The sequence below is a fragment of the Lepus europaeus genome, chromosome 1 (assembly GCF_033115175.1).
Source record: "Lepus europaeus isolate LE1 chromosome 1, mLepTim1.pri, whole genome shotgun sequence".
NCBI classification, from domain to species: domain Eukaryota; kingdom Metazoa; phylum Chordata; class Mammalia; order Lagomorpha; family Leporidae; genus Lepus; species Lepus europaeus.
The window spans coordinates 83,584,136-83,590,135 of record NC_084827.1 but is presented as its reverse complement, the minus strand read 5'-3'; positions in this window follow the sequence as shown (position 1 = coordinate 83,590,135).

Genomic DNA, 6,000 nt, shown 5'->3' with positions numbered 1-6,000 from the left:
AGTTTAAGAACATGAATTGGAAAAATACAGTCTTTTTAATAAATTGTTCTGGGAAAAGTGACTATCCACATATAGAAGAATGATGCTAGATCTCTGTCACTATGTAGGAACATCAACTCAACATGGATTAAAGACCTAAATATAATACCTAAAACTTAGAAATTCCCAGAAGAAGACATGAGACATATACCTCTGTACTTTGGCAAGGGCAAGAAATTTTTGGATCACAGCACAAAAACAGAGCAAACAAAAGCAAAAATAGACAAATTAGATTTCATCAAACTAAGAACTTCTGGATGTGGGCATCTTAACTGTCCCTGAAAACCTTGCCATTTTATTTTATTTTATTTCATTTTAGTGCAGAACAGTAGAGAGGAGACGACAGAGAGAGAGAGAGAGAGAGAGAGAGAGAGAGATATTCCAACTGCTAGTTCATTCTCTTAATGGCTACAAAAGCCAGGTCTAGACCAGGCTTAAACCAGGAACTCCATTTTGGACTCCCACATAGGTGGCAGGGGCCCGTACTTATGGCCATCTTCCACTGCTTTTCCAGGCACATCAGCAGGGAGTTTGGTCTGAAACAAAGCACCTAGGACTCAAAATGGCACTCTGACGTGGATGTTGGCGTAACGGGCTGGGGCTTAATTCACTGTGCCACAATGCAGATCCTCAAAACACTATCTTTGTTTTAATCTTTTATTTAATGAATATAAATTTCCAAAGTATAGCTTATGGATTACAATGGCTTCCCCCAACCCCATAACTTCCCTCCTACCTGCAACCCTCCCCTTTCCTGCTCACTCTCCCCTTCCATTCACATCAAGATTCATTTTCAATTCTCTTTATATACAGAAAATCAGTTTAGTATATATAAAGTAAAGATTTCAACAGTTTGTCCTCACATAGCAACACAAAGTGAAAAATACTGTTGGAGTACTAGTTATAGCATTAAATAACAGTGTACAGCACATTAATGGCAGAGATCCTACATGATTTTTTTTTTAAAATTTGATTAATTTTCTATGTAATTTCCAATTTAACCCCGTTTGTTTGTTTTTTTTTCATTTTCAATTATCTTTATATACAGAAGATCAATTCAGTATATACTAAGTAACGATTTCATCAGTTTGCACCCACGCAGAAACACAAAGTGTAAATATACTGTTTCAGTACTAGCTATATCATTACTTCACGTTGGACAACCCATTAAGGACAGATCCCACATGGGACGTAAGTACACAGTGACTCTTGATGTTGATTTAACAATTTAACACTCTTGTTTATGGCGTCAGTAATCTCCGTAGGCTCTAGTCATGAGTTGCCAGGGCTATGGAAGCCTTTAGAGTTTGCCAACTTCGATCTTATTCCGACAGGGTCATAGTCAAAGTGGAAGTTCTCTCCTCCCTTCAGAGAAAGTTACCTCCTTCTTTGATGGCCCCATTCTTTGTACTGGGTTCTCACTCACTGAGATCCTTCATTTAGGTCCCTTTTTTTTTTTTTTCCCCCCAGAGTGTCTTGGCTTTCCATGCCTAAAATACTCTCATGGGCTCTTCAGCCATATCCGAATGCCTTAAGGGCTGATTCTGAGGCCAGACTGCTATTTAGGACATCTGCCATTCTATGAGTCTGCTGTGTCTCCCACTTCCCATGTTGGATCGTTCTCTCCCTTTTTGATTTTATCAGTATTAGCAGACACTTGTCTTGTTTGTGTGATCCCTTTGACTCTTAGACCTATCAGAGCCATCAATTGTGAGCTGAAATTGATCACTTGGACTAATGAGATGGCATTGGTACATGCCACCTTGATGGGATTGTATTGGAATACCCTGGCACGTTTCTAACTCCATCATTTGGGGCAAGTCCGATTGAGCATGTCCCCAATTGTACATCTCCTCCCTCTCTTTTTCTCATTCTTATATTTAACCGAAAAACCTATCTTAAACTGAAATAGGGGCCTTGCCAAAATTGAAGAGTCAACACTGATATCACAGGAAATATTAACTGCCTTTGATTGATGAAGGGCAGTACACAGAATTTTTTTAGTAAAAATATACATGTAAATTATTTTACTAAGGATGCACTCAGTTTAATCATGATGAAAATAAAAAGGAAATTGACCACTATTATAAAACATCAAGGGCTCTTTATACTTCAGATACTATAAGGAATACTTTACATACATTTCATTTATCCCTAAGCCAATTTAATGAAGTATGTAATTTTATTCAATTTACTATAATATAAAGAAAAATTTTAACACTAATAAGCAGTAAAGTTGGAAGTGAATACTAGTTCTCTGATCCATAGCCAGTAAATATTTTTGATTGTGAGGGGATACATGACATACCAATGCACCAAGTGGGCAAGTAGGTGATTCTTTGTGCATCTCTTGTGCACAAGGTCTCATGCTGAAGTAATCACAGAAGATTTCTCAATCACTGGTTTGCCTCTTGTCCAGGACCTTCGTGCAGGGTTTCTTCATGTAGCTTGGGTTTTCTCAAAGCAGGGCTGCTGGATACCAAAGATAAGTCTCCCAAAAGGAAGAATCTGGAGGCCTTCAAACAAACAAACAAAAAAAAATCATGTCCACAGCATTGTACATATTAGAAGTGTTCATGAGGGCCAGAATATTGCTGGGTAGAAGGCAACATGCTCTATGTTTTACTGGAATCAGAACCAAAGAATTTGTATATATCTTTAATTCACTTATTTTCAATTGCAGAAAAACATGCATAATGTATAAAATAAAAATGGACACATTAACCATTTTTAAGTGTATAATTTAGTGGAATTAAGTAAGCTCATTTTTTTAAATTTATTTTTTATTTATTTATTTTTTTGACAGGCAGAGTGGACAGTGAGAGAGAGAGACAGAGAGAAAGGTCTTCCTTTTGCCATTGGTTCACCCTCCAATGGCACACTGTGGCCTGCGCATCGCGCTGATCAGAAGCCAGGAGGCAGGTACTTCTCCTGGTCTCCCATGTGGGTGCAGGGCCCAAGCACTTGGGCCATCCTCCACTGCACTCCCGGGCCATAGCAGAGAGCTGGCCTGGAAGAGGGGCAACCAGGATAGAATCCGGCGCCTCAACCGGGACTAGAACCCCATGTTGCCAGCACCACAGGTGGAGGATCAGCCTTTTGAGCTGCGACGCCGGCCAAGTAGGCTCATGTTGTTAATAGCCATCACCACTGTCCATCTCCAGAACTTTTTCATTTTCCAAAACTGAAGCTTGGTAGCTGTTAAACAATAGCTCCTTGTTCTCCCAGCATGGAAATTATTGTCTTATTTTTTGTCTTAATAAACTTGACAACTCCATGCACCTCATAGAAGTGGAATCATATTGGCTTATTTCACTTAGTGTGATATATTGAAAGTTCAGACATATTATAGAATATTTCTAAAAATTTTAAGGCTATATAATATTTGATTATAATATTGTACTGTATTTTATTTATCCTCTCATTTGTTGGTGGATGTTTAGGTTGTATTTCACCTTTTGACTATTGTGAATAGTACTGTGTTTTAAAAATGGGTGTTCAGTAATTTCTTGAAGGAGTGGAAGTGCTGAGTCATATGGTAATTCTATCTACATGGTTTTAGAAACAGTCATTGTTTTCTACAGCACTTTTACTGGTTTATATTCCCAGCAACAGTATACAAATTTTCCAATTTATCCTTATCCTTGTCAATATTGATTTTCTGTTTTATTTTCTTTTTTTTTTAAGATTATTTATTTATTGAGAGGTAGAGTTACAGACAATGAGAGGGAGAGACAGAAAGGTCTTCCATCCACTTGGTCACTCCCCAGTAGGCCGCAACGGCCGGAGCTGTGCCGTTTTGAAGCCAGCAGCCAGGTGCTTCTTCCCGGTCTCCCATGCAGGTGCAGGGGCCCAAGGACTTGGGCCATCTTCTACAGCTTTCCCAGGCCATAGCAGAGCGCTAGACTGGAAGAAGAGCTGCAGGGACTAGAACCGGTGTCCATATGGGATGCCAGCACTGCAGGCAGAGGATTAACCTACTGCTCTACGGTGCCGCCCGCTATTTTATTTTCTTAAAGTAGCTGTCCTAATGTGTATGAGGTATTGTTTCACTCTGGTTTTCATTTTATCTCCCTGATCAGAGATGTTGAGTTTTTTTATTATTAAAAATTTCCTATAACTTCATAAATACATGTCTACTCAAATTCTTTTGTATTTTCAAATCAGCTTATTTGGTTTTGTTGCATCACAGCATTTCTTAATATATTCTGATATCAATTGTTTAATATACATGTGTGAGTATCAGTAGATTGCATCCTTTGAACCACAAAATTTTATATTTTAGTACAGTTCAGTTTATCTATTTTTTATTTGTTGCTTGTGTTTTCAGAGTCATATCCAGAAAAGTATTGCCAAATATAATATCATAAATATTTTGCAGTTTTCTTCTAGGAATTTTCTAATTTAAGTCCTACCTTTAGGTCTTTGATTCATTTATGTATGTGGGGAAAAGTAAACATCCAACTTTATTGTTTTCCCATTAGCATTTGATGAACAAACTGTCTTTTTCCTGTTTTATGGTCTTAACACCCTTTTGAAGAGTATATATCCTTACATATGAGTGATTATTTCTGGGACCTCTATGTTTCACTAGCCTGTGTGTCTGTTGTTAACACCTGTACTACCTTGTTTTGATTAATGTTCATTTTTTTTTAAATTTGGTGTCCCTTGAGTTTCCATAGGAGTTTTAGAATTTTTCATTTTTGTTTTAGAAATGTGACTGGGATTGTAATATTAACTTTCCTGTGAGAAACTGTTAGTACATGGAAATTCACTGATCTTTGTGCTTATTTTGCATTTTATAACCTTACTGAGTTAATCTAGGAGATCTACCAGAGTTTTTTGTTTTTGGATCTGCAGGGCTTTTGATGTGTAAGATTGTACTATCTTTGAGCAGTGATAATTTTACCCCGTCTTTACAATCTACTGCCTTTTATTTCATTTTTTTTTTTGCCTTTATTTCTCTGATTAGAACTTGTGGTACTACAGTTAATAGAAGTGACAAAAGTAAGCACCTTGACATTTTTCTGATCATGGAGGAAAGTTTTCAGTCTTCCACCACAGAGTATGATGTTCAGTGTTGTGTCTATCTCTTAAATAACCACATTACCTTTTGATATTTTGCTTAAATAGCATTCTCTTTTCACATGAAGACATTATGTTTGAGCCTCAGTGCATCAAGAAGTGTAACTTTTGGCAATTATGCCATGAGGCAAGGTAAAGAAAACAGTCCAAAGATACCTCAGACAATGATAAAAATGCTAGCCAGCTAACCAGTTTGTCAGAAGTGGAAATGTAAAAATAAAGTTAGTATTATTTTACTAAGGGAACACTAAGTTACTGATAATTATTTTAAATCTCCCCAATATTAGAGCTACTTCCTGGGGCCAGCACTGTGGTGCAGCGGGTTAAAGTCCCGACCTAAGGCTCTGGCATCCCATATGGGCAACAGTTCTAGTCCTGGCTGCTCCTTTTCTGATCTAGCTCTCTGCTATAGCCTGAGAAAGCAGTGGAAGATAGCCTAAGTCCTTGGGCCCCTAAACCCACTTGGGAGACCTGGAAGAAGCTCCAGGTTCCTGGCTTCAGATCGGCTCAGATCTGGCTGCAGCAGCCATTTGGGGAGTGAACCAGCAGATGGAAGACCTCTCTTTGTCTCAAACTCCCTCTGTGACTCTGTCTTTCAAATTAATAAAAGTAAAATCTTAAAAATATAGGAGACCTACGTGGAGTTCTTGGATCATGGCTTCACATTGGCCCAGTGTTGGCTTTTGCAAACATCTCTCTCCCTGCCTTTTCCCCTCTCTCTGTCACTATGCATTTCAGTAAAAGAGTAATTAAATAAATAAATATATATATATATATATATATATATTTGGACAGGCAGAGTGGACAGTGAGAGAGAGAGACAGGGAGAAAGGTCTTCCTTTTCTGTTGGTTCATCCTCCAATGGCCGCCGCGGCC